General features: G+C 40.6%; 1 protein-coding gene across 7 annotated transcripts in view; it reads right to left on the bottom strand.

Annotated features, from left to right (window-relative positions):
• The window catches only part of LYPD6B (LY6/PLAUR domain containing 6B), a 211,450-nt gene that overhangs the window by 95,219 nt on the left and 92,328 nt on the right, over nt 1–23,903 (bottom strand). For 2 of the 7 annotated variants that reach the window (XM_033231553.1, XM_033231552.1), the window contains exon 2: nt 10,557–10,627. The exons of 4 other annotated variants lie outside the window; for them this stretch is intronic. The gene's annotated coding sequence lies outside the window, so the exon portion shown is untranslated. Of the gene's footprint in view, nt 1–1,459; nt 1,479–10,556; nt 10,628–23,903 lie in introns of those variants that run through there. One more of the 7 variants, XM_033231557.1, reaches the window with a different exon arrangement.

The raw sequence follows: 23,903 nt of genomic DNA on the forward strand, positions 1-23,903 counted from the left end.
ACCAAGTACAATTGTGGCCCTGCCTCAGGACCTTTGCATGCATGGTTCCTATTTCCTGAAATGTTCTGCCCCGGACAGTCACATGGCTTACTCCCTGGATTCACTCAGCTCTCTGCCCAAATGTCACTTAGTCACAAAAGCCTGCCCTGACCAGTTTATCTAAAAAAAATTCTACCCTGTCAATCTCTATTTCCTTACCTGGTTTTAGTGCTTTTTGCATCACTTAACACCACTTGATGATTTTTGTTGGCCTCTCACATTAGAAGGTAAGCTCCATGAGGACAGGGACTTTTTTTACTGTCATCTGTCAGTACCTATAGCACACAGTAGGCACCAAATAAATATGTGCCTCTATCATAAAATTTGCAGATGGGTAATCTAAACATTGTTTTCTTTATGTTTTGGCCAAACCCATTCTAAAGTGTTTGTTTATTTTTGCAAACTGCAGCTTCCTCTCTCCTTTTATGCCTAACTAACGATCAAAGATAGGACAAATGGAGAAAAGTTTTCTCTGGAGAAAGAAAATTCAAGGATGGAGAGAAAGAATTTACGCCATGATGCTGGATTTTGTGGAAATTCACCAGGCATTTATTTCCTTGGTCACCCAATCATAAAAGTGAAGGAAAAAACCTTCCTTCAGCCAGTGTGGGGAATACAACAACAATGCTACAAAAGTACTGGCATTCTAAATGCAAGGATGAGCTTAAAGAAATTATTTGAATCTAAGAGTGTGGGAGGGACATTGGCTCTCATGGTCCAGCAGGTGAGAGTCAGATCTAGCTAACTCCCCGAGGATCAAGGATTCAGCTGCCATGCCCTGAACAGACACCCCCGATTCCCACAAGTTCAACTCTCTATGAGATTTCTCCCATTTACCTTCTCTGGACCTCACTTAGCGCTAACCTATGTGAGGAAATCAATGGGACAGAAGTAAGCCTCCTTGCCCTGCCACTTCCCAGCAGCCCTACCCTGAAGGAACTCCCCACACTTTGGTTCTTTAAGGGAGCCCCACATCATGCAAAGCACTGAGCCACAAGCTCACCCATTGCCTCGGCGTCACCAGCACTGACCAAGAAAAGATGGTGGTAGGTGTAGGCTACAAGCCAAACACTCAGGGTCCCCAGCCCTTTCCCACCACAGCCTATCACCCAGGAAATAGAGAACAAATCTTTCCAATCCCTCCCACATGCACAAGGTCCTCTGGAAGCAGGTTATATACATTTGTGAATTTATACACAGCCCGGTGTCAGGCCAATAAACTACTTCTGGAATTCAGTTCCAGTAAAGAAAAAAATAAATAAATAAAACCCACCCCCATGCAACAATGAAAAAGGAAGGAAGCAAGAAATTTTAAAAAGAGGTGAGTCTTCTATTCTTCCTACCCACGGGCTTTTCCAGTCTCTAGGAAGTTCTTCTTATAGTCTAACCTAATTTCTTCTTGAACCAATGTAAGACTTACATGTCTCCAATTTTCATGGGAAATGGAGAGGAGCACACGACTATGATCCGTATTACCTATCTTCAAATACTTCTGGGCCTCTCTCTGCCTTCTCTTCTCTAAGATAAACAAATTCTCTTCTTTAAGTCTCTTCTAAAAATCCGATTTATTTCATGGCCCCCTTGATCTTGAAACACTGCAAATTTGAATAAGAGATTTTTTTAAAAGTAGTTATGTTGCTGTAAGTTCTGCTCCTGTAATACTTAAACTTTCCCCATTATGACACCTCTTTGCTTGTTATATTTTAAACAGCGCAGGGAATGAGAAAAGATTTGCCTTGCTAGCATCTGTCACCGCCGACCCTGGGTTGCCTCTGAAGTGTATGCTTACAGCATTTACCTAAAATTATTAAGTGCTCTGGTGACATTATTACAAGAGGGGGTAGGAAGAGTGTCAACCTAATGAAGTGGCAGATTCTATCTGATGGTCTCCATCCGAAAATGGGCACAGGCCAGGCTGTGTGCTAATCAAGCCACCAAGGGCCCTTCACCCTTGGACAACAGTAGCCTTTGACTACACCTGAGAGGAAAATGAGCTGCCCGCTTTCTAGTGCTAATAAGCTTAGTGGAGAATGGGTTACGTTTCATGGGAAAAGCCATGCTCTCCCCTTTCAGGGCAAGCATCCAAAGTGTAGGGGCTCCAGGAGGCAATAAACCATTCCTTCCCGAGTTGGAACTTGAACCACCTTGCTGGAAGGCTGACACTGTGGCCTTGAGTTCAGGACTGCCAGCACTTCACGGTGCTACGTGTCATAGGGTTTCCATGTATCCTTACTGAATGAATAAATTAATGAGTTATTAAGATTTACATTTGGTTCTGAACTTCCTAGTAAACAGCAAGAGGAGTATACCAGTTCATGTAGTTTTCATGTGCCTAAGACAGAAGAGAACATTACTTTAGAAAACATAACACTGCCAAAATTGTTTTGGAGAATGTTGAACACATGCTTCTGTGTGTTCTTAAAGTCCTCTGCTGATGGTCATGTGTGGTGGCTCACACCTGTGTAATCCCAGCACTTTGGGAGGCCAAGATAGGAGGATTGCTTGAGGCCAGGAGTTCAGGAGTTCAACATTAGCCTAGTTAATATAGCAAGGCTCCGTCTCCACAAAAAAATTAAAAATGAGCTGAGTGTGGTACACATACCTGTAGTCTTAGCCACTTGGGAGCCTGAGGTGACAGGATCGCTTGAGCCCAGGAGTTCAATGATACAGTGAGCTATAATTATACCACTACCCTCCAGCCTGGGTGACAGAGCAAGACCCTGTGTCTACTTAAAAAAAGAAAACCTCCTCTGCTGAAAACTCATGCAAAAAGCCAGTGCTCTTTTCTTTATTTGCTAATGGAAAGATCTGTTGGTCACACATGGATTTTCCCATCCACATCTGCACCTGCTTATGTGGCAAAAATAAAAGTCAGTAGCTTCTTCTCTACATCTTTAATAGCCGACATGAACATACTATGGAGTCACACTCATTCAAACTGTTGGGCCTGGAACAAGAAATCACATGGAGTACTGTTCAGCAATACATAAATTGTTTCTCATCAAGTGGTCAGATTCTACCTGCTAATAATGTGCAACTAATTCTAGACTTCCTTTCCCTCCCTAGGTTCATATTTATCAATGATAAGAGTCTGAATCCATATATTCAATCAGGAGTTCAAAGAGTAGAAAAGAGAACATAATTTGTGTTTTTTAAAAAAGTAATTTCAATGAATAATGTCATCACACAAACTCTTTCAACTCAGCAGGAAAGAAGCCACGGGACATTATTCTAGCTTCTGAGCAGGATAAATAGAAACTTGGAGGAAGCAATTAGCCTTCCGAATTTTGGAATTTAATGATACTTTATAAAGAGTGAAAAGATTAACTCCTAATGTCAGCTGGGTTGACGTGGAAACAGATAATTTTACATGGTATTAGAGGTAATGGCATTGGTACATCATACCAAATTGCCCCAGAAAGATTGTGTTAAAATTTAAAATATGTATTCCTTTGACCCAGCAAGTTTACTTCCAGTAATCTATTATAATGAAATAATAGACTATTTCTTTGTAAGTTACAAAGATATATGTATAGGGACTTATTTATAGTACAGATGTGCTGTTTATGAAAGAAAAAATGAAAACAATCTAAATGTCTACTAACGAAAATTTGATTAAATAAGCCCTGGCATATTTAAAGAACTAGAATGATTGTTTCACTCTTGTATACACACATATTTATTGAGCATCTGTTATGCTGAGCGTGGTTCTAAGCATGAGTTATATCACATAAAATATACAAAAATCTCTGCTCTTGTTCAATTTATATTCCAGACAAAAGTTTTTGAATAAAATTTTAATTGGTAAATTTTGAAATGCCTACATGTTTTTGAAATAGAGACATACATATATTTCAGAGATACATATTTTCTTATACATAGATAAGCCAGATGTACCCTTAAATGAACCCTCTGCAATCTCTCTGAAGCCCCTGTGGGTCCCTTACTTGCAAATGGGAAACCACTGGAGTATCTTAAAAATAAAATAATAGCAGCCTAAGCTTTGGAACACACTTAAATGGATTCACTCATGGCTTTGATATATACACTAACTGCATGATCTTAACAATTTAATTAACCTCACTCATCCAGTTCCCCCTCTTTGACTCACAGGATTACTATAAGAGTTCAAAGAAAAAAAAAATACCTAAAATCCTTTACACAATGCCTAGAAAACAGCAGATGCTCAATAAATGTCTGCTGCCTTCACTCTCTCCTTAGACTGCCTTGGCATTCAGAACACAACTTCTCACTGCCTTTCTTTACCAAGTTATTATCCAACTTAAAAGGAAATGCATTCATCCAAAACATTTAAATGAAGAATTATTGTTGCTGGATCAAAGCATTTTTAATTTTCCTCTCTGTCCTCTTTCTCTATCTTGGCCCACATATACACAGCAAAAATCAATCAATCTTCTTTCCTTCAGCAACCACATCTTTGTACTCCTTAGCACTGTTCCCTCTTCACAGAATAAGCTGCCTAAAAACATTTTTTAACTAGGCCAATATTCATTAGCTTACTTTCACCAGTATTCACTTTTTTTTCACAAAATAATTATTTTCTCACAAAGCTTGTAAGTCAGCAAGGACAAACGCCTCTGCGGAATTTGGAGGAACCATACCCTTCTAAACTGACGGCAGCACCCTCACAATTTGTTTTCTATTGGATGTTTTTCCTTAATTCACACACTTCACTTAATGCTTCAGCACAGAAAAATCTTTCAGCAGAGTATCTATTAGATACTCGCAATCACGAAAATAAAATCCAGTGGCATAAAATAAGATGGCCCGTGACCCACTGCCATCTGCGAGTGAGACGTTGTACCAGTGAATCTGCTAAGAAGCTAATGAAGACTCAGAATCTCTGGATGCTGGAGTTGGCCTCTGGCTGTAAGGTTCTACCAAAAGCCACGGTAATTCTTTCATTTAGTCCAAGGCACTGGTAGCTTATGAAATATTGAAAATAATGTTTCTTATGAAACTCACTGTTTCATCAGACAAATACTTTCAGGCACCTAGCACCAAAGGGAGAAAAATGTAACTTCTAAAGTAATGCTCTGTTTAGACTTACATGCATATGAAACTGTGAAACTAACACATTTTTCTTTTTGCTTTGGTTGCCAGAGTGTTCTGAATAAGATATAAATCTTAATAACTCATTCATTCTTCTGTGTAGTCAATAAACATACATGGAGCCCCTATTATATGTCAGCCACCATGCAAACTGCTGGTAATTTTAAGCTCAAGGACACGATGTCAGCCCTCCAGAAAGCCATGGAAAGATATGAATTAGCAGGTAGCGATGACTATGATTAGACATTCATGGGATACTCTGGGAACACAAAGAAGAGGTACGACTCCCAGCCTGGGGTGGGGAGGGATGGCAGGGAGAATCAAGGAAAATATCCCCTTAATGTAACATAAGGTATCAGCTCTGGTTCTTAGTAAATTATCTCTCATTTGATTTCTGAGGTTTCTTAATTCTTTCTTTAAAAATGTTTTAAGCCTCTAGAAATAGTTTGGGGAAAAAATGCACTTTTTTTTTTTTTTTTGAGACAGGGTCTCACTTTGTTATCCAGGCTGGAGTGCAGTGGCATGATCTTGGCTCACAGCTGCCTCCACCTCCTGGGTTCAAGCGATTCTCCTGTCTCAGCCTCCTGAGTAGCTGGGATTACAGGCACCTGCCACCACCCCCAGCTAATTTTTGTATTTTTAGTAGAGATGGGGTTTCACCATGTTGGCCAGGCTGGTCTTGAACTCCTGACCTCAGGTGATCCGCCCACCTTGGCCTTCCAAAGTGCTGGGATTACAAGCGTGAGTTACTGTGCCCAGCCAAAAATACCCATTTCTTTATTCACACATGCACATATTTAAATATGCACACAAAGCTCATTAAACAATATCCTTTTAACCTAAAGGAATTCTCAAAACTTACAAAAAAAAATAGTTTACAATTGACATTACAAAGGGACCCTGGGAAAATCAGACACAACCACAAGTAATCTTTTTTTTTTTTTTGAGACAGAGTCTTGCTCTGTTACCCAGGCTGGAGAGCAGTGGCGCAATCTTGGCTCACTACAACCTTCGTCTCCCGGGTTCAAGCGATTCTCCTGCCTCAGCCTCCCAAGTAGCTAGGATTACAGGCGTGCATCACCACACCCGACTAATTTTTGTATTTTTAGTAGAGACGGGGTTTCACCATGTTGGTCAGGCTGGTCTTGAACTCCTGACCTCAAGTGATCCACCTGCCTCAGCTTCCCAAAGTGCTGGGATTCCAGGCATAAGCCACTGCACCCGGCACTACAAGTAATCTTCAAAGATGGTTCCTGTAAATATTTCCCATGATTCTAAAATAACTTTGGTTTTAAAATATTATTTTATGAATATAGCATGTTCTTAACCTTGCATGCCTCGCTACTCTTTATTCCAGCACACCCATTCCAAAGATCTTGATCAAGTAGCCCTGGGCTGGTAGACAGTGATTGACAACCCAGATTGACTACGTGATCTCAGGATGGATCCTGACTTGCTTCCAAATTTGGCTAATGCAAAGCTCTTGCATTCCATTGCCTCCTCTTATACCAGCTTTTCCCTCTGCCACATCATATACTGTGAGAGAATGGGGTTGTTGGCATAGCTTCAAGTTATATCATTGATTCAAATCTATCCTAAGCAAACCTACTTTTATTTCAGATGAATATTCTCTAGTGATCTGAATTGCAGGGGCAGTAAAACAACTCTACATTTATGTAAGCATTCCCATCCCCCAAGGAATAGTTTTCCAGGCGTACAGATGCCTTAGAAGCGATAGAGTTTAGTAGGCTAGAGTCTTTTTTGTGGCTTTCTAAAAAATCAGAATTCCATGTAATTGAAATATAATGAATTTGGTGCTTAACAACAACAACTGCTTTAATAAAGTACAATCTAGGCATAATTCTCATTTAATAGCAGCCACCTCATAAAACTATGGTTAAAATGAGAATAGCCAACTTGTAAATCAGAAGCAGCCAAGGTAGTAAGATGTGACTGCAGAGAAGAGGGCAGGGAGAAGCTGACTCCATCCCATTAAGCCCTCTGCCCAATCCTTCTCCAGCTCAAGTACACAGGGCTCTCTCTCTCTCCTTTCTTCAGGTCTCTGCTCAATGTTCCCTTTTCGGAACCACACTTCATAAAATAATACCTAAAGCATTCCCCAGCCCCCTTCCCTGCTGGTTCGCTTTGCTTACTCTTCCTTCCTTCTTCCTTCCCTTCTTTCCTTCATTTATTTGTTTTTGCAGAGCACTTGCCACCACTAGAAACATATTGCTTGCTGGTCTTTCCTCTCCCCTCAATATAACATATCCCCAGAGAACAGGAACCATGCACTACTGTATCTACAGCATCTAGCACCAAGTAGGCATTCAATACATATTTGCTAAATGGATTTTCTTTATTTCACTCTTTTTTTTTTTTTTTTTTTTGAGGCAGAGTCTTGCTCTGTCGCCCGGACTGGAGTGCAGTGGCCAGATCTCAGCTCACTGCAAGCTCCGCCTCCCGGGTTCACGCCATTCTCCTGCCTCAGCCTCCCGAGTAGCTGGGACTACAGGCGCCGGCCAACTCGCCCGGCTAGTTTTTTTGTATTTTTAGTAGAGACGGGGTTTCACCGTGTTAGCCAGGATGGTCTCGATCTCCTGACCTCGTGATCCGCCCGTCTCGGCCTCCCAAAGTGCTGGGATTACAGTATTTCACTCTTTTAGCTCACACACATTCTCTCTGTGTATCTCCACACTGACACTGAAGCACACTGAATGAAGGTAGAAAGAACATTCTCTAACCTTCTCTTCTCCCTGATTCTAGCAAAGGAAAGGACTCTACAAAAAGTCAAAGCCAATTGAAGCAAGTGCCCCAAGAAGTTCTGCTAATCTTGCAGTAATACATCTAGGATTATATCTTATAGACTGACATGTGAATGTATTTTGACTTAGTGGTTCTGATACTCTTGAAATATGCCCAACTCTGCCTGGTTGCCAAAATTTTCTCTAAGATATTCCCAAAGGGAGGAGAAATCAATAGCAATGCCTAGTTATGATCTTGAAGTGAAGCAGATTTACGCTGGCTACCCTACACCCTTTCCAGCACCTAAAGTCAAAGGACAGGGAGGAAGGAAAGGTACTAAGACCCACTAATTATCAATGAAACTATACTAATGAATATAACGTTTTATTGATAACCACTGGGTCTTAGTACCTTTCCTGGATCTTAGTACCTCATTAAACGACCACAGAGCCTTAGTACCTTTCCTGGGTCTTAGTACCTCATTAAACCGACCACAGAGCCCCAGTTTCCCAGATTACTTTGCAGTTTAGAATCGCGCTAGCCAAAGACATTCAATTTCCTGAATATGAGTCTGTGGACCCTTTAAATCTTAAGTCTGGCTAAAGAGGAGGCAACCCAGATGTACACAGAAATGAGAGGCTGTGGGCCACATAATTCACTGGAGATCTAGAACCTAGTAAAAACAAAACTCTGAAATATAATTAAATAAGCACTACAGTTCCTGATCCATAATTGTTCTTTGTCTGTTGCTACAATGAAATGCACCATAGAAAAAAATTTTAAAATAAGTAAATAAATAATAGCATCAGTTCTCAGAAGCTGAGGGCTTTGGACAGACTTTGAGACATTCTAAGTCTCAGTATTCTGTGTTGGCGCTTGCTACCAAAGTGTTCTACTAAACTGCCTGCCAAGCAGCAATGAAGCAGAGCCCTAGCAATTCATTCAACAAGCTACCAAGAGTGGAAGGCTAATTTGATGGGGCAGGGCCAGGCACAGTTAACAAACTGCACATCTGTAAAATGGAAATAGGTTGTCCCCAGTCTTTAGCAGTAAGTCTCCTTGCTAAGTAGCTCTAAAAAGGCTTCAAAGCCTTTCTCCTTCTTGGTGTGTAGCTGCCAATGAGTTCATTTCACTTCCATCTGCGGAAAAGGAGAGGGAGCCAGAATGTGGGGCTTTGGCCCCACACCCACTAGAGTTGCCAGGGATTGAGAAATCGAGCTGCATCTAACCCCTTCCCTGGAGAAAGGACCTAAGCAATCAAGTTCCACTTGTCAGTAACCTATGTACCTTTCTATATCCCTTTCCTTTTGCCCAAACCGAAACCAAATCATGGTACATGAAACGTGAGTCCATTTCCACATGAACCCTTTGTAAATCTGTCCCAGCCTCCCTGGGTTCCATCTAGAATGCTGCTTCTGTTTGCTGCACACACGCAATCTGGCATGGCCCTGGAACATTTACATTTTCAAAACCTCAAAAAAATAAACTTCATTCTAGGCACGGCTCTTCTTTAAGCATTCAATGAAATAAATTCTGTCTGCCCTATTTCATTTGATTCTATGCAACCAGCCCTGACTTGCCTATGAGTGTTTCTTTTAAAAAAGGGAGCATGACAGTTTAAAAAAGGACCCAGGATGCATGGCTTTGCTCAGCTCCATACTGGGTTAACTTTGGCATGTCTCTTCCCCTCTCCCAGTCTCAGTTTCTCCATAAATAAAGCACAAATGACAAGACTAAAATGATCACCTGAGAGTACTGTCTAAGATTCTGTGGTTCTGTGGATTTTTCTGAGATGTTTCTCTCTTTGAAATAAGTATTTTCATCATCAATTCTTTCTAGCCTCTCATTCTGTTTTAGCTCCCAAAGACTTTGCTGTCAGATGTCCTTTGCTTTATGTTAGGAAATTTTCATTGTGACTCTTCAAGTCAGTCACACAAGAGACTGACTTAAGATCCAGGAAGGGAACTGACAACTTTCCCATCTTTTGATCATTAAACTTAGGGAGGAGAGAAGTGGTGCCGACCAACCATACAGGCCCACATATATATTTCTTTTTGGATTCTGAAGATGGGCCCTTTCTAACGCTGGGCTTACAAATAAATGATTGTGCAGAAGGCTTGCAGCTCTAAAGTAATTAGTGGCCTATATCACCTTCCCAAGACAATTCTGTCTTTCCTCTTTCCCTCTTCTTTTTCTTTCTTATTCTTTCTTTCTTTCCTTTCTTTCCTTCCCTCTTTCTTATCCCTTGTCTTTTTACTCAGTTCTGCCAGTACAACTAAGGAGGTTATTTAGACCTATTGGTGATCCATAGGAAAATAAAATAATCAAAAAATTGCAGCTTATCTTCAGTGAACAGAACCACAAGATTAGGACTCAAAGCCATCTGAAGTACTTTCATGTTGGCAACATTAAGAAATCTATAACATAAAAGCATACAAGATGAAATGAATCCGCAATCGCAAATTAAGATCAGCAGCTACCTTTATGTCAAAACATTCTGAGACACAACTTTGTGTCAAAAGTTCTTTCATAAAAAGTCAATATGATTAGGGGAAGATACTGAAACCACATTATTTAACCAATGAACAAGCAGTGTAATCCCAGAGATTAATGACACTCCAGATCACGAATGTTTAATATATTTTTGCTAAGCATGAGTAGGTCATGTGGTGAGGATTTATACTTGTGAACATAATACTCACAACATCCATGTGATTAACAAGAGCAGCCTAGTCCAGGAGGGTTGCCAACAGCAGGCAGAAGTGTGGCATATCTAAACAAATGAACATGAAAAGGTATCATTACGACTGATATGGTAGACATTTGGGATAAAGGGATTTTAAGTAAGTAGGGGGTTTTAGGCTGGGGACACATTGTAAAGAGGTCCTGAGGCTCAATAACCTTTCCTAACCACAAACCAGGTACAAGAAAGACCCAGATTTTGTACACTGTCCTCTTGTCCTTGGGTAGAAATATTTGGCAGGACATAGATGGAGTGGATACACATTTTTAGTGTCTGCAGGAATTAGGAAAGGGAATGCAGTCAATACTCCTTTCCCCAGTCACAGAAAATCACTTGATCTAGCTCTGTTGTAAGTTAGTGGGACAAGGCCTGATACCCTCTGTAATATGCAGAAGCTTTTGGTTTTGAACATGCATCTTCAACTTTACCACCAGGTATAAAACAGATCTTGTCAGGTACCTAAGATAAATAACTAGCTTTTGCCTCTCCTGGATTAATTACTCCATGGATATGTGCCTAAATAAAGACTCATTATGATATGGCTATAGGACCCAAGCCAAACCACTCTGTCCAAATTAAAGTAGCGACTTCTCTTCTCCTCCCCTTCAAAAGGCATTTAAAGAATTTTTTCCCCTAGAATAATAAAAATGTCATACATCTGGAAATTTGCCATTTTGAGAGCAAAGGCTGGGGGACAGATCAGTTGACTGGCACAAACTGTCCTCAGCAACAGCCTCATGGGAGAACAAATCTTCCCTCTGTGTCCTGACCAATCCAAGGCTTGGAAAATCAGACTTAAGAGATGGAGGGAAAAAAGCTGCCATTTGGAGTTGTGGTCCAGTTGGCCTCTTAGGAGCCTATAGGAAACAGGGGAGTGTACCCACTTAATCGGAGCACAAAGCCTGCAGTACCCAGGCTCCTGGACCAAAGTTGAGGACCTGGGATGAAGAGGAAGCAGAAGTCCAGGCACCTGTGTGTACACCTCCTCTTTCTTCCTTCCCAGACACCACGGCCCTGTGTCTGGGAAGGAAGGTCCCAGGCTGACCTCCATGCAACAGCCAATACTTACAGAGTTTCTATCTTGCACCAGGCATTGAATTAGAAATGAACAATACAAAGATGAGTTATACAGGCTCTCTGCTCTGCCTACAAAGCCCCATCAAGAAGTCTGCATAAAGTCCACCATAAGTCTCACCTACCTCATCATAGCACCAGCAGCTGGGGATGCTGCATACACCACAGGAAAAGCATTATAACTCTAAACAGCACTTAGAACTCCTCACCACTTCCTCCAAGGAGATACCCTTGGCTATTACACAACTGAGGCTGCATCCCGTTGACTTAAAGATTATCTCCAGCTATAAACCAGGAGGAGGAAACCCACAAAGCTTATTAGTCACTTATACTTCAGCAGGAAGGAGTTCACTGCATCCATCCCAAAGATGAGATTTTTCAGATAGAGAGTTTGAGGAGGGGTTCCCTAAAGAAGTATGGGTTGGGACACATATGCAGAGGGTAGCCCAGGCCTGGCACTTGTCCAAAGTGTTTTGGGCCACACTCTCAAGACACATCCTGCTTCCTATATTTTGTACATTCCCAAACTTGTTGAAATCATTTATACCCTAAGCAACTTTACCCGCTAGAGCTCTTACATTTATTTGCTTTCTTATTGGCATCTTAAAAGTCTATAGGAGATGACTTTTTCAAGAACTGTCCTAAACATATGGATTTTGGTCATTCTTACCTTGCATATCCCTGGCAGGTAACCAGCAGAGGACCTTTTTGGGTTTAAAGGATGTGTCACATATGCTGAGTTTTAGAAAGCATGCAATCGACCCCCCAAATCTCACATGCCCTTTGCTATTCATCCACTCAGCATTACATTTCAAGCAACCACGGATTACTCATCATTTTTCATCAGAAAAGAGATGAAGTTCCCCAGGTAAAGTCTCCTTTTCTCTCATTTGTGAAGTTAGGTCAGATGGCCTACATAATTCTCATCAGATATTCTTACGGTTCCAACCAAGGGGATTGGAACACTAGGCAAGATAAAAAATAGAGCAGTCTCTCAAAAGCAAAGAAAAAGCAGATGATATGTTCTTTACTGGTATTTCTTATGCACCTGAGCAATGAACAGATACATAACCTTCTACAATGCATCCTGTTGCTATTTTGTTGATACAAAGGCTCTGTAATTTCCCTAAGAAAGTTTGACTTGTTTTGTTAAGTTTATTTTTTGAGAGATAAAATTTAGGAAACGTTCACATTCAAAGGCCCTGTTACCACTATTCATTGCGAAATGCTTAGTGCCTTACACATTTCTTTCAATACTCTCTATCCAGGTGAGACAAAAACACTAAAGACAGCCTTGATTAACACCAAATAAAACCCAGTTCTATCTCCACCTTCCATCCTTGTGAGACTCTCTCATCTAATTACAGTAACAGCTCAACAATAATGTGGAAAAGATGCAGTGCCAATGATTAGAACTAGGGCAAGGAAGCAGTTTTCATAAAGTATCCCTAAAGTTCATGATTTGGATCTATAATTTGAACCAAATAATCTGCTCTACTAATTAAAGACTGGCCTGTCAGGAGATTTAAAATGCTATTTGACGGAACATCCCTAAATGCCATATCCAGGTCTCTGTCAAACCATCTAGAAAATGCAATTCAATTCCAGTAAAGTTTATTACATGATAGATATGACTAGGTACAAAAAGAAATATTAGACTCAAGCTTGATTTTCAAGAAGCTAATGATGGCAACATCATATCCAAGAAGAAAAAAACAAAAAGATTTTAGAAGCAATAGGTTATATTTTTCCTTTTAAGAAATCATGTAAGCGATATATGTTAGCTGAAAACATATCTTGTAAAGGAGTTGAATACCCAAATATGGGGTCCAATTTGTTTCTTTAAAAAAAAATCATCATTTACCTATGCAGTATTATATTTTGAAGACATACCTCTGGCCAATGACCTCAAGGTGATCAGTCCAACAAAGAAAATCATTAGGTAGAATGTGAAATGGTGCTGGGTATTAGGGCATCATTGTACCCCACAAACCAAGAGTAGAGTACTTCCAGGTCTCATTTGACACTTAGGCCCAAGCTAGCTGTAACTGAAAGGAGACAAGGAACTGGGGGTATTCTATAAGAGATCCATTTTTCTGCTTCTAGCACATATTCTGCAAGGTCTTCCTGATATGATATAATGGGATCCTGGGTAATTATAACAATCTTATAATACATTTATGACCACCAAAAAATTAAAGACAATGTCCCAAGAAAGTACATAGATAAACACATACATACATACATACAAGGAAGAGGGGAGGAAAGGAAGGAAATATAAAATCAAAATAGGAAGTGGCAAGCATACACCAAGTCAGGGTTGCCCTGGGAGCAGGTGCTGCTAAGACCTCTGAAACCAGAGACTGAGCAATGGGACCCTCGCATGGTGGGGCAGCTGAACCTGAGACTTGGGCAATAAGTCAAGATCCTTAAAGGTATGAATGCAGTCCCAGATCAGTCCTGATCCCAAGTTCCAGGACACAAGAAATTTAAATCTTCTCTGGAGGAAAGTTCTCAGTTTGAGCCCTCAATATTACTAAATTTTATCACATATAAGTTCACACAAATAATTTCTCAAAACACAAGAAAACAAAACAATGAAAATGAGAGTTGGCATAAATGATAAACAACAGAATTACACCCTCAATTACCAAATAACTAGTATTCTCAGACAAATAATATTACTATATAAAAATATTTCATATAATAAAATATGAAATATTAAAATGAACAAAAAGAGACTTTAAGAAGATAACCAGAAAGATCTGCAAACTAGCCAAAGAGAATTACAAAACAACAACAGTATAAAATCATTAAAACTGAAAACTCAATGGACGGACTAAACCACAGATTTATATAGCTGAATAGAGAATTACTGACCTGACAAGGCTTATGAAAAAAAATAACCAGAATGCAGCACAGAGAGAAAGATAAAGAGATGGGAATTATTAAAAGGCTATTAAGAGGCATGAAGCACAGAAGAAGAAGGTTGAACACAAGTCTAATGGACGTCCTAGAAGGAGAGAAAAGAGAATGGAGGAGAGGTAATTTTGCGACACGATGGCCGGGGTTTTTCTAGAACTGGTAGAAGACACCAATTCAAAGATGCAGAAACACACTATATCCCAAGCAGAAGAAATCAAAAGTACAGTTGACCCTTGAACAACACAGGTTTGAACTGCGTGGATGCACTTATACGTGGATTTTCTTCTGCCTCTGCCACCCTTGAGATGCAAGACTGACCCCTCCTCTTTCTTCTCCTCCTCAGCTGACTCAATGTAAAGATAAGGATGAGCACCTTTATCTGTATATTTCACTTAATCAATGGTAAATATATTTTTTCTTCCTTATGATTTTCGTAATAGCATTTTCTTTTCTCTGGCTTACTTTATTGTAAGAATACAATATATAATACATATACAAAATAAGTATGCATTGACTGTTTATTTTATTGGTAAGGCTTCTGGCCAACAGTAGGCTATTAAGCAGTTAAGTTTTGGGGGAGTCAGAAATTATACATGGATTTTCAACCATGCAGAGGGGTCAGCACCCCTAACCCCACCATTGTCCAAGAGTCAACTATATTCCACATCTAGAGACATTGAAATGATACTACAGAATACCAAAGGCAACCACAATATTATGAAGGCAGCCAGAAAGAGGTCAGCAATTAGACTGACAGTTAATTTCTCAACAGCCACAACCGAAGTCAGAAGATAGTAGTTACCTTCTTTTCATTTTCACTTGCATTTGTTTAATTATGAAGAGTTTAAGCATCTCTTCTCAAGTTCAAGGGTCAGTTGTACTTATTTACCTATAAACTGAGTAGTTATCTTCAAAGTGGTAAGAGAAAATAAGTCTTAACACCCAATGAATAAATTTTTTAAGAATGAGAAATATATTTTCTGATAAACAAAAACAGAGAGAGTTTACTATCAACAAAACTTCACAAGAATTTCTAAAGACCTTACTTTAGGAAGGAGGAGATAAGGAATGTCAAGGAGCAGAAAAGTTGGTATATAGGTAGGTAATTTTAAATGAGTATTTTTAAACTGTCTTTGTAAAACAAAAGATATCTACACTGTGGTGGTAAAAGAAGTCAGAACTAAAATATCGGACAACAATAGCATATAATTCAAGGGAGAGTGATTGGAGTTAAAGTACTCTAAGATGCCTGAGTTGTTTGGAAATGGGGTTAGGATAGCAACTTTATTCACAGTGGGAGAAAGTGGTATCATAGTCCTAATCTGCCAAGACCTCCAGCCAGGACTTCCTCACCACTTTCCCTCCAAACCTAATCCATCCCAGCCAAGCCTGCCCTCCACACTTGTGATGGGGAAGAGGCTGACTGGTTTCCAGACAGAATTAAACTCTCCAGAGGAATCCTGTGGCCCCTGGAGGCAGGGTGGCTTCCCTGGGTGGAAGAGGGGCTTAGAGCAAAGAAAATCCTCCAGGAGGAGGAAAGAGTGTTTTGGCAGCTTAAACTTTCAGCTGTGTCTAGAGAGTAATCTACTTATCCTAACTTGCAGGGCAGGTGTGGCTTTGTTTGTGAAGGGCTTTGTCCAGGCTAGGTGTTGTTTAACTTTGGCAAACAGGCTTGGAGATTAGTGATTTGTGAAGTTACAGCACTGACTGGGAGGTAAGATGTGTTTGAGTTCCTGGGTTTTACCAATCCAGTGGATTAGGATGGCGGAAATGAGGCAACATGAAAAGTTTCTGTTTCATTGGGAGAACTCAATTTCCTCCTGGAATTTTTCTGCTAGATGCAGTCTGACCACATTGACCCACATGAACTTTCTTCTTAGAAAATAATAAATCACAGAAAGACCATCCTTCAAAGGCTTCTTTGTAACCTGGTTGCTGAGCCTGGGTCTACCTAAAGGTTGGGCTCTAGGAAAATGACCTACAGAAGCTTCTTGTGGCCATTTCTTCATCACGTTCCCTGACAAGTTGGACAGTGGGGCTGGTACAGGGAGCAGGAGGTGGGAAAAGAGTTGGGGATGAGCAGCACTGCAATTGGAACCCTAACTTGTGGAATTCAGGCTCCTTTTTATGTAATCCTAAAGCAAGCAAGTAGAAAGGTCAGTTGGCCGGGGAGAAAATGTGTAACACATTTAAGTGCCACTTCCAAATTATTTATGAACTATCTAATATTTTCATGGGCTCTATTTCTGATGAACTCCATTAGAGGAATCAGTGAACAGTGGCAATAACAGCTAATAGTTGCCCGGCTAATGCAACTTCAGAACTGTTAGAAGTGATGCTATGCTTGTGGGTTGCTAAGGACAACCCTAGTTAAGAATGCTGAGCTACTCCAACATGCACACCTGTTCATGGTATCGTGTGATGCCCACTTAACATCATGGGTTTCAGAACCCCTGCCAAAAAAACAGACCATGCACTTACCACCAAACACACCATTATCTGGGTTTCCCACATGCACATAATTGCCCTGAGCACTGATAACAATTATCTGCTATATGCAAAGGGGAGACAATGTTCTCTGCCCAGCGGAAAAACTGTCATTGATAATTAAAAGGTGGTTGGTCTCAGCCCCCAAAAGGACTATATATTGGCATCCTCCAAGAAGTGTTGTATTCATAAGCCATATTCTTGGAGGGGTTAGTGCAGTGAGGAATTAAAAGGACAAGACATTCTTTAATATTTTCAACAAAGGGGATTAGTACTTCAGAAAATTAGTGAGTAAATATTTATGAGAGTTCAGTATGCTGTTTGGTTATGGTAACAACAGGAAGAATGGCCCTTGGATTCCATAGGAGTGGGTCCTTAACTAGAAAAGCATACAGCAAAGGAGCCCGTGGTGCCTTCTTGGATACTATCAGGTGAGTATTACATTTCCTAAATATGTGCTACTAAATCATCCAAAACTTCATGAATTCTTGGGGTGAAGAATTGTGGTCTTTTACAGCATTTATTATTTATTTATTTATTTAGAGACGAGGTCTGTCTCTGTCAGCCAGGCTGGAGTGCAGTGGCGCAATCTCAGCTCACTGCAACCTCTGCCTGCTGGGTTCAAGCGATTCTCCTGCCTCAGCTTCCAGAATGAGTAGCTGGGAGTGCATGCCACCACGCCCAGTTAATTTTTGTATTTTTAGTAGAGACAGGGTTTCACCATGTTGGCCAGGATGGCCTCAATCTCTTGACCTTGTGATCTGCCTGCCTCAGCCTACCAAAGTGCTGGGATTACAGGCGTGTACAGCATTTTTAAATAGTTCTTTTCTTCCTCCCACCCTTCTCTTTTCTTCCCTTTTCTCACGAAGAGGACACAAAGGCCAAGATTACCAGTTTAATGCCCTTTCCTCCACACAGTAATTGTCCAACTTTAGTCATGTACATATCTTTTTTTAAAGATCTTCTCTTGAAGTCTCATAATGTTAACTCTAATTATCATTATTAGGGTGTTACTTAGAAAACAACCAACATAAACTCAGGTCCAAAATCCTTAGACATACTACCCTTCATCTACCCACACCACAGAACATGCATAAATAAATACAACCCAAACCATAAAGCCAATAGCATTCAAGTTAAAAGCATTAATTTAACATGCCGGATGATGTTCTGCTGAAACCACACTGCTGCCCAAATGAGGAGCTGTATGGTACTGATCACTGTGGCATGGATTCTCCGGAGCTCAGCAGGCATTTACTTCCTGTTCCATGTCATGACTGAATTCTCCTGCCACCTTCCCTTCTGGAACTACTGTGAAACCTTTCTTTATCAGCCTGCTGTATGGGCATTTGCTCTCTGAATGTAAACAGTGCTTTGGGATCAAATGAAATCTACCATGATTTTTTCTTAAGAACACTCCACATAGAAAGTGGTCCTGCTTGACACCAATTTGAACACAAACCTAACGTAGGTGCAGGCACTGAAACCATGTCACAGTACTCAGTTATAAGGTAGTCATCCAAATGATCCAGAAAATGCCTATCTTAAATTCTTGTTGCCATCCAAATAAAAGCGACATGTGAAAATGTGTATAGAGGACTCACAAATCCCCAAAGTCCATAAATGTTCAGAGGCCCTCAGCCCCCAAAGTGATAAACCGCCCTGTGGAATGCTGTCTGGTGACGTGGTTACACAGACAAGCTGCCCTGAGTATGTACTGAAACGAGAAACGTGCTCTCACTCATAGGTGGGAGTTGAACAGTGAGAACACTTGGACACAGGGTGGGGAACATCACACACCGGGGCCTGTTGGGGGGTGGGGCGAGCAGGGAGGGATAGCATTAGGAAGAATACCTAATGTAAATGACGAGTTAATGGGTGCAGCACACCAACATGGCACATGTATACATATATAACAAATCTGCACGTTGTGCACATGTACCCTAGTACTTAAAGTATTAAAAAAGAAAAAGAAAAAGAAAAAAAATAATTTTTCAAAAAAGAAAAAAAAGAAATGAGAAACACGTTTCCATCAAAACCTGGAGGCACTGAGTTAGGAGCTGGAGCAGAACTGAGACAGCTATTATAAAGAATAAAATCAGAGCTAACGCAAGATGACTAGAAAGATGCCACAGAGCGAGCACGGCGTCCACAGACTTGTGACACGAACTTGGCAGTGCTGAGTGCTCTTTCGGGAGCCCCCAGCTCTCCCACTGTGACGCAGTTTTCATGGTAAAATGTATACACTATTTAAAGCCTTTCTGGAAGCTCACAGTACAGAGGGGTGTGAAACACGAACCATGCCTGAGATTCTACTAAATGGGTCCCCAGTGCTGCTACTGAAACAAACCTCCACAATTATGGTGATAGTTTGTTTTGGTCTGTTTCTTTCTTGTTGGGGGTTTTTTCATTTGCCCCTTCACCTCCACCAGCACTGGATCCATTATTGGCCCTGCTTTGCATTCCAGGAGGGTGACTCCTGAAGGCAGCACCACCCAGGGTCCCGTGCCAGATGACTTTTGGTTAGGTTCTGCCAGTGGGAGGCACTAGCATGAGACTGGAGGGAAAGAGGAATGGGAGGTTGGCCTCAAATTCTCTCCCACTGCTCAGGTGGTTCACTGCGGCATCTCTGGTGCAAGCTCTGTCCTCCTACGGCCCCGGTGCCAGCAGGTCCTACTTCTCCATGGCTGCAGCTCTAAGTGCTCATGCAACATTACTTCCTTCCACCACCCCTTCAGCCCAGGGCTGGCCATGAGCCCTCAGGAAACACTATACTCCTCTGTCATCCCTTCAGCCCAGAGCTGGGCATGACTTTCCGCTGTTGGAGTCCCTTGTTTGCTCTTTAACCCTGCACACACTTCTGTGAGTATAGCCCTTCAGGACGTCCTCTTCATTTGAACCAATGGGGTGAATTCTATGTTCTGCTGGGACTGCTACAGTCATCAGATTTGGTCAGTCAAATCAGCACTATGTGAACTCCTGAATCCAGATTAGAGTTTTGAAAATTAACCACATAAAAAAGTAGACAAAGCACTCACCATCTCCACCATCTCTCAGGGAAGCAAACCCATGAAGATAAATTGCATAAACAACAAAAGTGAACTTGGACCCTCTAAATCCACTCTTGAAAAAATTTAGCTTCAGAAAACAATATCTTAGGAAATAAAAAAGCTTTCTTCACAAAGGAAACTAGTATCATGTCATCTACGGAAGAGGAAATTTTAGAAACAAACTATATGTCCAAGAGGATGGGAATTGTTTAATTATGACATATCAACTTAATGGACTATGATGCCATCTTGAAATATTATTAAGACTTTGATGGGCGGGGTGGCTCATACTTGTAATTGCAGCACTTTGGGAGGCTGAAGCAGGTGGATCACTTGAGGTCAGGTGTTTGAGACCAGTCTGGCCAACATGGTGAAACCCTGACTCTACTAAAAATACAAAAATTAGCCAGGTGTGCTGGCACGCACCTGTAGTCCCAGTTACTTGGGAAGCTGAGGCAGGAAGAGCACCTGATCTCAGGAGGTAGAGGTTGCAAGGAGCTGAGATCACACCACTGCCCACTCCAGCTTGGGTGACAGAGCAAGACCCAGTTTCAAAAAAAAAAAAAAGGCTTTGTAGCATAGTAGCAAAAAATGTCTATACTAACAATGATAAGTAGAACAGATATTTGGACATGCATCAGAATTTTATTTATGTAAAAATATATATGTATGTCCCTAAAAGTTACATGACATTTCACAAAACTAAATCCTATGTTGGAGAACTCAAAATTCTAAGTACTATACATTTCTTTTCTAAAATATCCTTAAAAATGAAACAAAAGAAATAAAACAAAGGACATGCTATTCAGAGACCTCATGGCTATAGCTTGTGACAGCAGAGGTGTATTCTGGGAGCTCAGGGCTCCCCAAGACTATATACCCTGCCTTCCAATCAATAAGCAGCCTTAAGCAGAACATTTAACTTCAGTCTCCATTCCTTTTCTCTGCAGTAGGATGACTATTGACCCACTCACAATAATGTGCATTTAATAAAGCTAACTGGACTGCAAGATATTTTTTTTGCTTTCATCCACATGCCTCACTATAACTACTGTCTATATATGCTGGCTATAGCTGGGAACATTTAAAATGAAAGTATTTCCTTAGACAATTTGTTGTTTTGCAGTGCTTGTGAGCTCTGTTTCAGAGATTGCACACTTTCATTAGGAAGTAGTAGGATGAACATCACCATTTGGGGGCCTTCATTGGAGCTTTTAAAATATGTTTCATACTCCTCCTTAAAGAGATCCTATCTAGCAGAGTGATAACAGATTGATGGCCATGACCTTCTTCACATTCTTCTAACTCCTTTAAAATGAAATCAAAGCTCTTGCTGCTGGTGCCTACGGGCCCAGCGCCAAGGCAATGTAATGAAGGCTACATATCATCCCTCACCCTCAAGACCATCAACTGAGTTCATCGTTAATGTGTTCACGCCACCAAGGTACATGTCAAAAGACAGGAAAATCCAAGAGAAATGTACTTTCCCCATTCCCAAGGCCTATTTTCTTAAACAGTGGTTGTCAGAAAGACAATGTCTTCGTGTGGAAGACAAATATGATATCATATTGACATTACAACAAAATAGTTTTACAGACATAAAGCTTCTTATGCTTTAATTTTAAACTGATGGTTTAATATCTTCCTAAATTGTACATTTTAGCAGAGATTTTTTAAACTAAAACATTTATTGGTCTAAAATACATATTAACTTGAAATATTGCTATTCCCATTTCATAGCCAAGTGATAATAATTTTCTTTAATTACACATTAACTCCAATGTATTACTTGGATAGGCAGTTATTGTTTTAACAGGGTCAAGATTAATGGGCAGGTGTTCTGCGATAATCTGAATGAAAAGAAATAGAGGAATTATACATGATTCATTTTCTTACTTCTCTGAGCTGAATAATATTAATAACACTGCCACCTTACACTTATAAAGCACTTTTCAGTTTCAGAGTATTTTCGTATCTGGGATTACATTTTCCTGCATTTTTTACCTTTGACAGATCATTCCAGATAATACACAACTCTACCGCTTTTCAACTTTCTGATGCCCAAACATTGTGTTTGTGTGTTTATATCAATGGAATACAGTGAGAGGCAGTAGATTAACCACAGCCTTTAGAAACAGACAGACCTGGGTTCAAATCTCAGCCCAACCATTCACTACATCACCTTGAATAAATTACTCTGAGCATCAGTTTTGTCATAGTTAAAATGGGGTCAGTCGAAGAGCTAAATAAGATATCACTTATGCAAAAGGTCTGAGACATATCTGGCACATAGCAAGCACTCAAGAAATAAAGTAGTTATTGCTGTTATTAGCAGCTATTTCTACTCTGTCTTAAACATTTTCTTGCCTCCCTCTTATTTGTTTTCTTCAAAATATTTGGATTCAGAGACAGATGGAGGATGAGGAAAATCAAGAAATATTAATATTAGTACCAAAAAGTGTACCAGAAGGAACTGCATCAGGGCAATCTCACGTGTCCTCTGCTCTGAGGGCCTTACTCGAGCAAACAGTCTGCAAAAACTCATCCATTTTCTTTCTGCTTAACAGAATGTAAAGTTAATTGTGCTTTGTATAAATCCAGTATTTATTGGTTGGCATTCCTGTATTCTCAGTTTAAAAGTACATGTCAAACCCAAGAAAACTTCTCAAATAAAAAGTGCTCTCTGGTTACTGTGGTACCCAGCCTCGGTAGTGGTCCCCAGAGACTGCACCTGCTGGTAGTCACAGCTATGTAGCAGCCCCAGCCCCAGCACACACACTGAAGACTGGCTAGTCTCCTATGCAGCCAATAGAATTGGGTGGAAATGAAGATGTGGAACTTTGAGGCCTTGGTCTCTCAGATTACTTGCTCTGGGGAAAGCCAAGCACCACATCATGAGGACACTCAAACAGCTCTGTAAAGAGATCCACATGGAGAAGGACCAATTTGCTAACACCAACTGCCAGCTTAGAAATATATCCTCCGGCCTTCAGATGACTGCAGCCCTAGCCTAGATGTGACTACAACCTGGTAAGAGATTCTAATCCAGAACTGCCCAGCCAAGCCACTTCGGAATTCCTGAATTCAGAGAAACCATGAAAGATAATAAATGATTACTGGTGCTTTAAAACACTAAATTTTGGAGTGCTTTGTTACATAACAATAGATGAGTATTATAATAACGAGGATAATTTGGCAAGACTAAATTGGAACAACTTGACCCTTCACCATATAGCTACATAACCCAAAGAGCATGGACAAAAATGACAGATGAGCAACAATGTCCTGCTATACAAAGGAAAGTGGCTTTAACATACATGCACATATATTAAGCATAGCTACTTCACACATTGACAGATCCCCAAAGTGCCACACTAATTCAAAAAGCCTTAAAAAAAAAAAAAAAAAGGAATGAGGTCAGGCACAGTAAATCACACCTGTAATCCGAGCACTTAGGGAGGCTGAGGTGGGCTGATCACTTGAGATCCACGGTTTGAGACCAGCCTGGCCAACATGGCAGAACCCCATCTCTACTAAAAATATAAAAATTAGCCAGGCATGGTGGTGTTCGCCTGTAGCCCCACCTACTCAGGAGGCTGAGGCACGAGAATCACTTGAACCCAGGAGGCAGAGATTTCAGTAAGCCAAGATCGAACCACTTCACTCTTGCCTGGGCAACAGAGCTCCCTCAAAAAGTCTCAAAAAAAAAAAAAAAAAAAAAGAGTAATAGCCTACCAACCAAAAAAAGTCCAGGACCAGATGGATTCACA

This window comes from Trachypithecus francoisi, unplaced genomic scaffold (assembly GCF_009764315.1).
Source record: "Trachypithecus francoisi isolate TF-2019V2 unplaced genomic scaffold, Tfra_2.0 Lachesis_group13, whole genome shotgun sequence".
Taxonomy (NCBI): domain Eukaryota; kingdom Metazoa; phylum Chordata; class Mammalia; order Primates; family Cercopithecidae; genus Trachypithecus; species Trachypithecus francoisi.